A 10613-nucleotide genomic window follows, 5' to 3' on the forward strand; every position below is an offset into this window, starting at 1 on the left:
TTCTGGAGTCTGGCCTTGCCTTTGCTGACTGGACTGTGCCATCTGGCCTTGGCCCTGGCCTGGCCTGTGACCCTGTGTTGCCTCCTGGCCCCTGCCTGTGGGACCATCAGTAAGGAGGACTCAGAGGCTGGGACGGGAGAGGGTGATTGAAGCCACGACACCCCCATGGGAGACAGGTTGGAGGACTGAGAAAGTTGCTCCATTTCACTCATTCATCGGTCATTGCGAGCTATCCTTAGGTGTGGAGGTTATGGCACCGAACACAAAAAAACCCCACCACCTCCTCTGGTGCCCCGTGCTGGGGAAATAGAAGAGCACCAAAACAAATAAACCAAAACATTTTGAAAACCTAACTAAATAAAAAAGTAAAATGATATTTGAAATAAAATGAGTATGTGTAGTAGAAAGTACCCACTATGATGGGAAAAAATAAAGCCACGAAGGGAGACAGGAATTCCCAGAGTAAGGATGGGGTTTGCAGGGTTAGACAGGGAGGTCAGAGGAGGCCTCACTGAAAGGGAAATTTGAGTGAAAAATCTGATAGACCCAGGGAGGGAGCCATGCTGAGATCTTGGAAAAGAGTGCTCCAGGCAGAGGGAGTGGGCATGCAAAGGCCCCGAGGCATAATCGTGCTGGTGAGCAAGAGGGCTGGCCAGGAAGCCTGTGGGACCTGAGCTGAGGGAGGGGCAGGCCAGATCACTCTGGAGAAGTAATGGGGATGGCTGTCGGAGGGCAGGTCGTGTGGAGCTCTGCAGGCTGCTGCAAGAGTTTCCCTCTGAGTGAGTTGAGGGCCACTGCTGGGCTTTGACAAGAGGAAGTCATTCTCTGGCCACTGACATGAGAGAACACCAAAAAAGGACCAGGGCACTGATGGGTGCCTGGTTGGGAGGCGACTGTGATCACACAGGTGAGATCACATTACACGACTTGGCCCAGATTGGTGATGGCGGAGAAGGTAAGAAATGGCCGGACCTAGATGTAAAGGTGAATTAGCGTGATTTTCTGATGGCCTGGATGTGGCATGTCAAAGAAAGAGTGGAGACAAATATGCTTTTGCAGTTCCTGAGCTGAGCAACTGCAGGAAAGGAACTATGGTTAATGGCAAGGAGAAGGGGTCAACCAGGAGCTCAGTGCTGAATGTGTTCGTTTCAGATGCCTATAGGTCACGAAGTGGAGGGGTGGAGTCTACAGTGCATGAGAGGACAGTATAAATCGGGTGCCCACAGCAAATAGATGGTATTTAAGGTCATCAGATGCAATGAGATTACTAGTGGAGTATAGACAGAAGTTAGAAGAGAGAGAGGTCAAAGGCTGAGCACTAGGGCCTCCAGTATGAGGAGGTTGCAGAGATGAGGAGGATGAGAGAAAGCTGGGAATGAAAGGCCCAGATAAAAGGGAGACCAATAGACTAATGCTGTGTGCTGGAAGGTAGATGCAGCGTTTCAATGAGGAAGGAGTGGTTATCCATGTCAACTAAGGTAAGGTCTAAAATGACAATTGGGCATAGGAAAGTGAGGGCTATTGTTGAGCCCCATTTTCTGCATGGAAAATTTATTTATTGGACTGGGGATCCTGGCCCCTAGCCTTGGCTACAGGGATGAGCATGTGGCTCAGGTCTGTCTCCTCCCCTGGTCACAGAGATTGGTTCAGAGATGTGGCATGTGGCTCATGCTGGGCCAATTAGAGTTCTTTCTGCACACAGTGATTGGTTTAGAGGTAACCATGTGACCCAGGGTGGGCCAATTAGAATTCTCTCCAGACACAGTGATTGGTTTAGAGATAAGCATGTGACTCAGGCTTGGCCAATTAGAATTCTCTCCGGACACAATGATGGATTTAGAGATAAGCATGTGGCCCAGGGTGTGTCAATTAGGGTTCTCTTTGGACATTTCCTCCTGGAGCTGTCAGGAAATATTGGCTCCTTTCTCTGGAGTTGCTAAGTGTTAGGATGCAAATCTTGGCCACTAACAGACATCCTACCTGTCAAGGAGTAACCATGATCCCTGACAATAGCATTTGAGGCCATTCTGGCTCCAGTACTGCCCAAGGCCTGCTGCTCTCTTAGACTTCCACGTTTCATTTCCTAGACAATAAATTTTCTACTTGAAGCTACTTTGAATCAGGCTCCTGTCTCTTGCATCCAAAGTGTCCTAACCAAATGAAGGAGATTTCTTTGAAGCCAGCTGCTCAATAGTGGGAGGTGATTCCTCAATAGTGGGAGTTCAGCCTCCTACATGAAACCTTATGGAGCAACCCCTGGATTCAGGAGTATTTTTAGCTGCCGCAATTGCCTGGGGAAGGCCGCCGGCCTGGGCACAACCAAACAGGGTCAGCTCCTACCTCTGTCTGCAGCAGCCTCTGACGCAGGCCTGGAATCTGGGGCAGGTAGGGTTGCGAAAAGAGAAGCTGCGTGAGGGTATCAGATTCCACCCATGACCCAAGAGGTGGCATCCTGCTGGCTGCTTGGGCTCAGTACTGGGAGTTCCCTCGGACCTTATGACAGCCAAGCAGGGAACTGCTGCAGGCTTAGATGGGGACAGGGTCAGCATCTGGGGAAAGCAGACCAAGTAATGGGAGACCAGGGCAGGGGAAGCAGTTGCTAAAACAAACTGACTAATCCTGCCAGATGACGTTTCTTTGGCCTGGAGCTGTTATTAAAGGGCCAGCCACACATAAATGGCAGCGTCTCAAGGACACTTAGTGCAAAGGCCCATTTATGCAGGCTTTTAGCTTTAGAAATCCAGTCTGCCACCTTTGGGTGTCTTCTCAGTGTGTTAAAAAGGAAAGCAATTTGTTTTTACTATTCTTTGGGGTCACATGCAGATAAACAGGTTATTCAGCCTGTCTCATCTCTCTCCTATACCTGGGCAAATAAATGCATGAATCACTCATGGGAAGAGCTCTGAGCTTCTCACCCTGCACACCAGTAAGGATAAATTATGCTCCAGTGATCATTTCTAGCTACCTACACTAAATAAACCAATCAAGGCTTCCTAGAGCCTTGCAATATCTATGCAACAAAGGACTTGGTACAACTCCCTTTTGTCCAAAATCATTACCTCATTGCTTGCTTCTATTACAGGGTTTCTTTTGTTATTGGAGAAGACACACATTTCACACCAACCTTTTATTATCTAACTGTGGTTGAGACTACTTTCCAACATATAGTTTACTCTCATCATGGAATAGAAACAACACCAACTCAAAAAACCTCATTAAATGGAGTGCCACGCAGTTAGAATTTGCAGCATTTGACAACAGAAGCGGAAATGAAATTTACTTGTTGCTCAGATAATTATAGATAGTGCATATTACTAGACTAAACACATTTGTAGGAAGGGTGAACTTAAAGTGTTTAACAGAAAAGCTGTCTTTAACACCCTCAAGGACTTTAAAATGTCACATTGCACCCAAATAATTGATGCCAGGTACACATGGATCTTCTGTATTCCCAAAAGCAGGTCTTCGAAGATTTCTGGCAGGCAGTGGTGGTTTAGCCTACTTTTAGTTTACTGCAATAAACTACACAAAAACCCTATCATTCACCCTTTTTGCTAATTTACTTCTGTCTTCTCCACAATCAGTCTAAGAAGGAATGTTCTACTTCATCAATTTACCCTTCAGTGAGGTATATTCTTGGTGCCCCAGTTGAATTCTGTTTTCTAAATCATGTACAGATATTTTCCCAAACCCTTTCCATACTTCCTGTAGGTGGGACACAAATTGCTAGAGAGAGATATTGTGGAAACAGAAGCAGACAGGCCTTCCCTTCTGATGAGAGTGGTTTTGTTCTTCTGGCTGTTGTGTTTTTAGACTCATGTCATGATCTCTATGAGGTGAGCAGAAACAAGGCTCTGGTATATTGGTCAAGGGAGTGTGAGCTGTTACAATAGGAAAGTCCTCACGTCTTAGCAGCTTTTTATACTAAAAGCATGTATCTTGCCCACGTAACTCTCCAAGGCCAGTCGTTCTGGCTGGGCAGCTCTCCTCCATGAGGTGGTTCAGAGGCCTGGACTTCTTACATGCATGGCTCCACCAAGCTCAACATGTGGCTTCCAGCATGGTTTCAGGAGTCTCTCATTCTGGCTGGCTGGGGAGAGAAAAGCTCATTGATGACTGCACAGGGCTTCATGGTACAGACTTGGGAGTGGTGCAGACTTATCAGCTCTGCTCATTTCCCACTGACCAGTGTAGGACTGATGTTGGACCATGGCCACACCTCCCTGTAAGGGAGGTTGGGAAGTATCATTTGGCCATTTGCCCAGGGTCTGGGTAAGGAGGCAGTGGTTTCTGCCTCCTGTGGTGATAGTCAAGCAGCTTTTGACTCCAACAGTGGCCAAGTTCTTATACCAAAAGAATTTAGAAATACTAATTGGGGTAGGTCCCAAGAAACTGAATAAATTTTGTTCTTAATTTCCTTTTTTTGCTGCTCAGTTTTGCTTCTCTATTTTTATCTCATTGATTTCTAGAATGAAATCAAACATCAAAGCATCTTGATCTCCAATAACGTCTCAAAAAAGCTAAAAAGTGTCTACAGCAAAAGAAATTTATTTGACCCTGTTTTCTTGTAAATCATCGGAAAGTGACCGGCTCCACACCAAAATATTCTAATGGTCCGAGGCAGACAGGATCAAGATGGTGCGCTCTCTCTCTCTCTCTCTCTCTCTCTCTTTAAGACCTGCATATCAGTGAGTACTTGACTCATAATTCAGGACATTAGACTTCACATAGGCCACCCTGCTCTCTTCACACCTGTGAGTCACCTCCTTTCCTCAGGGTGATGTGGACACAAATCTCAAGCCCACTACATTGCAGCTGTGAAGTTCTGGCAACTTATTTACCCTTCCTCAGGTTAAAATATTCTCCTTGACTCCTTATTCTGTACAAAATCAGGTTAATAATTCCCATCTCTTGGCACCTTGAGGGTTAAGTTAGAGATTAAAGGCAAAATCACTGAGCGCAGTGCCTGACATCAGCTAGACAAACAATCCCTACTGGCTTCCTTCCTGCCTTGCTTAGGGAACGGTAAAGCATCAGGGTCTTTGTCAGAATGGTGGTGCCTCTGCTAGTGGAGCTACCTCTCCTCCCCCATGCCACAGATTCCATGAAGACCCAACTGTAGCAACAGTTCTTTCCATTCAGGCAGAAATCAGAGGGTCTGAGGGTGAGGAGGGAGTAGGAGCCAGACAAAGGCACAATTACCCCCACATGACTGCCTGCTAAGAATTCTGGCTGCAGAAAAGGCTTTTCTGCGTTTGTTTGTGCTAGTTCTGCTCCAAGAACCCAAGAGGTAAGGCCTTTGGTCAACAGGACAGCTCACGTCTCATTGTTCCAATGGAAGTCAACTGAGCTAACCTCCTCTGGAATTTTCTACGCTCCACCTCTTCACTCATGTATTTTCTTAGTTCATAAACAGCTATCTATGCTAGTTAGCACAATTTCTATTGACCCAGCCTGGCTAAACTGAGCACACTTCAGACACACACACACACACACACACACACACACACACACCCTTCAAGGAAAATTTGGCCTCTACATGCAGGGTGGGTTTGTACTCTGTTTCTCAGGCCATGCCTGAATACATGTTGGAGGAAGACACGAATCACTTCCACCCATTTTCCTGAGCTAAGTTTAGGAGAATCAATTATAATCCTTAAATCTTCTCATTCTTATATAGGCTTATTTCGTACTTAGTTCTGGTATCCCACTTGGAGCCAGTCAGAAGAAAAAAAAAAAAACCTTTGCATTTGTGATGCTCCACAACTGTGCAGCAACCAGGATGATATTCTGGGATAAATCAGCAAAAGCCTTGGCTGTTTCAGTCATAATCCTAAAGATCAACAGAAGAAATTGCTTGAAGTGGATGGATAAAATTCTTAGAATAATCCTGTTCAAGCCCTCTAGAGTTCTTTTATGATGCCTTTATATATTTCAGCCTTTCACCTAGAAAGATTCCAAAGCATCACCCAACCCCATGGGCTTGTGCTGTGGGGAAGGAGCATGAGAGCTGCAAAAGAACTTGGATTTGAAAACGTCTTTTGAAGGAGTGTTGGGAGAAAAGGTCCCATTGAGGCTAATGACAAATCTGGGCGGTGCTTTAAGAATGTTTCCATGGGACACAAACACAGTAACTTTTCTCTGTCGAGAATGTCAGTCAAAGTATGTGGCCTAGCTAGACATACGGTGTATGACCAAAGTGTCGACCTAGCTAGAAACCTGTTCAGCAGGTTGAACTGCAGTGGGGCATCCTGCTGGTGAGCTTGCGACAGGTGCATTTTGGCAGACAGGGCTGAGGCTGGTATGCCAAGTCATTGGCAGTTGGCAGCATCAATTGGTAATGAGTGATGGAGTTTGATGGGGTTGTGATGGAGTTTGATGGGGTTGTGCAGGACAGGATGTGTTTACTGCATAGATCAAGACAAGAGGTGGAGGCTTGGCTGATGTTTCAGAGGCACATGAGCCAGAAGCTGGAGCTACAGCTGCAGATCAAGTTATTTCTCAACAGAAACATTCCTTCCATGGTCTCTTTTTTTCTGGTCCAAAATTTCGCAAAACTGAATAGCAAAATATAAAAAAGATAGCATATGTGGAAGCACATATATAGTATCTTATAGAAGTACCTGATTCACCACCAAAATCTGTTCTCCCCATTATCCATAAAAGGGAGGTCATATACTTTTTAAATTGAAGTGGAATTGACATACAATACACCACACACTTTGAAAGTGTACAAGTTTCTAACTTTGACATAAGCCATACTTCCATGAAATGGTCGCCGCTGTCGAGATAGTGAATATATTCATCATTTCAAAAAGGTTTCTTGTGCACCTTCCTGATCCCCTCTGCTTCTGTCCCTCCTTGCCTTGTCTTTTCTTTGGTCTGATTTCTATTACAATAGTAACAGAATTTTCTAGAGTTTGATATAAATGGAATTATGTAGTGTATATTCTTTTTTTGTCCTGCCTTCTTTCACTTCGTATAATTATTCTGAGATTCATCCATGTTCTTTGTGTGTTTCAAAAGTTCATTCCTTTTAATGAATGAGTCATATTTTATCCTATAGATATTATAGAGTTTATTTATCTGCTCATCTTTTATGAACATTTGGCTGTTTCTGGGCTTTTAATATTACAAATACAGCTGCAGTGAACATTCATGTCTAACAGTTTGTGTGGACATGTGCTTTCTCTTTTGTTGGGTAAATATCTATGGGTAGAAAGCCTGGGTCATACAGCCGCTGTACATTTAACTTTTTGAGAAACTGACCACTATTTTCTATTTGGTTGTACCATTCTTTATTCATACATTAGCAACATATGAGAGTCCTAGTTGCTCCACACTTTAACCAAAAATTGATACAGCTAATCTTTGTAATTTCAGTCATTCTGATAGATGTGTTGAAGTAGCTTGCATCTCTATAATGACTAATGATGAATGATGCTGAGTTTCTTTTCACATGCGTATTTGTTATCTGTCTGTCTTTCTTGGTGTAAGTTCAAGTCTGTCCATTATTTTCGAATGTTTGGTTTTCTTATTCCTGAGTATTGAGAGTTCTTTATACATTCTGGATGCAAGACCTATACCATATATAGGTCTTGAAAATAGTATGAACTTTTTCTTTAATTCCCTTAATAGTGAATGTGTCCCAGCACTTCACTTGGAAGCCAAGGCGGGTGGATCACTTGAGGTAAGGAGTTCGAGACTAGCCTGGCCAATAATGTGGTGAAAGCTTGTGTCTATTAAAGATAGAAAAAATTAACCTGGTGTGGTGGCAGGTACCAGTAATCCCAGATACTTGGTATGCTGAGGCAGGATAATCACTTGAACCTGGGAGGTGGAGGTTTCAGTAAGCCGAGATCACACCACTGTACTCCAGCCAGGGCTACAGAATGGAACTCCATCTCAAAAAAGAATAGCGAATGTGTATTTATTCTGCAGCCTCCTTTGCTATGCGGTATGGCCATGTAACTAAGTTCTTACTCATGGAATGTGAGTAGAAGTGTAGATGTGAAGTATGCTACTTCTGGCTTCAGTCCTTAAAATAGTGTATATGCTTCTCCAACCTCTTTTCCATGCCTTCAAGTGGATGATACGGCTTTGATCATGCTGGTGAGGGCAGTGCCCTGGCAATTCCAGAATGACCTTGGCAGTAGGATCACTCACCTTCAGGCTGTAACATGATAGAGGAATAAACCTCTACCTTTTTAAAAATCACTGAATTTTGGAGTGTCTTGCTCGTCCTTAGCAGCCTAGTCCTTACACTAAGTAATAACAACAAGAAAGACATTCCTTCTTCCTCTTTCCTTCCTACTTTGACCCCTTTGCAGCAGGAGTTTAGGTGGGCCTGAGGATGAATTCATTTTTCTGTAAAAGAGAATAAACATTTCTTGAGCACCCAATCAGGTACTGTGTTATGTAATCAACCTGCAAAGAGAAATAAAACCCAATCTTTGCTTTTGAGGAAATGATGGTCCAGTGAAAATCTTTGGATTTAGGCTCATAGTTAGCCAGTCTGAAGTTCTAGAGCTGATCATTCAACAGTCTAGGGATTTTGTTGAGCTTAGAGGAACCTGAAAAACATGCAGAAATTTGGCTTTAAATTGGCATTTTTCTCTTAATGTTCTGCAGAAAATCACATAAACATGAACTACACTTTAAGCCCTCCACCTGCAAACTGAGAACAGCTCTCAATGTCTAAGTGCCTACAGCACCCCTCCCCACCCCTTATATCCAGTTCTAGTCTCCCCAGGTTAAGTGGTATCATGTAGTTGCCATTTATTTGAGTTATTATGGGGACATAGATGCTACTAGACTTAATATTACTCAACTAACTTACTTCTCTCAAGGACTAAATTGAGGTTTACAGATGAGAAAACTGATCCAGAGAGGTTAACGAACTGTCTGAGGCCACAGAGCCAGCTAGGGATGGAAACAGGCTTTGAAACCTGGCCTGATTCCAAAATCTGAGTTCCATTCCTACAAACTCTGCTGCCTTTCATGGGAGCAGCTTCAGACTTAGCTATTCAGAGCATTGCTTCAGAAATTCTCTTTTCATGGGAGAAATAACTTCACAGACTCTGGTTGTATTTTTATAGCCTCCTCAGCTGCAGGCTTGATGACCAGACTCTGTTACTCAGAGGAACCTGTGTCACTCCCTGACTCTTTATATTCAAGCATCAGCATGTTTGACTTTTGTTTTCAATCCAGAACCTGTCCTGGATGTTATAAAACAGAAATCCAGCTTCACACTGACCACGAAATGACAGTTGATCACTGGAAAACAGCTTAGAACCCAGCTCCCCACTTTAGCACAAGCTGAAGTCATAGTTTTTGATTGGATTCTTCCAATGCCAGCTTGGCACCTTGGTGAGCGGTTTCAACCATATCAAACCAGAGGGAAAGGAAAGAGACTCATTCTTTCTCTTGCTGTTCCAGATCAGATAACGTTGCCCGATTAGTTCCTCTGCCACGAATTCACACCGCACGTACCCATATGCCAGGCCTTTGCTACCAGCCATCAGCTGTATTGCTTCCTGCACAATCATTCATAGTTTGCCTCAAGCTTTCCCTTCTCCACCTCTGTTTCTGGCTCCTCCCCATGAAGTAGCACAAATGCTTGCAAAGAAAATGTGACAACAGGTAAAATTTATAGGAGTTTCCTGGCCCACACAGAAATAAGAACCACAGGCATCCCCAGAGGAGAGATTTCCTTACCCAGACACTGAGCCTCTTGAATATGCCCTGATTGGCTCACATGGGAGTTCTCTAGAGAAACCGGTTATCTTTTTTGTGGAATCAGAGTGTGAAGCTCCTGTTTGGGAAGGGTGGCTTTCATAAATGCCAGGGGGATTATTTAGTTGCAGTTACAGAAAAACCCAACCCAAACTGGCTTAGTCAAAAAAGGAATTTATTGACTCACAGAAGCTGAAAAGAGGAGGGCTGGCTTGAGGCATAGCTCCATTCAGGGCTCCATTCAGGATGGATCTGCAGTACCTGGGCTTTTTTATCTTTATTTCTTTGTTTTGCCTTCTATTATGTTGATTTCAGCCTTGAATTTTATGGAAACCAGAAGGATCTCTGTGAAATCATTCATAATCTTGTGTTATAGGTCATAGTTTCATTTTCAAAAGATGCAGTGAAAAATGTCATTGTGCCTCATTGCTTCTGACTAGGTCACATATGAACCATGAACATCAGTGGATACGGAAATGAGACTTGCTGATGGCTGAGACCTGGGTCAAAACTCCACCCCTGGGATGCCACCCCATGGAGTCAGCTTAGTGTGACTGCAGGAGAAACCTGTACAGTTACCAGGGGGATACTGGAAATGTTTACTGCAGTGAGTTTTGCCTTCTAAGAAATAATAAGTGTGTGTCTACTGCACAATCCGACTGTACACCTTGAAATAATCAGTGTCTACTTATATAAGAATTTACACCCAAAGCCAGGCATAGAGACAGGGTCACTTACTGATTTAATCTCTAGGAGCAACGGCAGCTTCCCAAAATTTCGATGTAAATACATCAGCGTAGAAAACTTACTCCAGAGTTTGTCTGAAGTCAATAGGAGGACCACCCTATGTTCCTTAAAACAGGAAGATCCTCCACAAC

This window comes from Saimiri boliviensis, chromosome 15, assembly GCF_048565385.1.
Source record: "Saimiri boliviensis isolate mSaiBol1 chromosome 15, mSaiBol1.pri, whole genome shotgun sequence".
NCBI classification, from domain to species: domain Eukaryota; kingdom Metazoa; phylum Chordata; class Mammalia; order Primates; family Cebidae; genus Saimiri; species Saimiri boliviensis.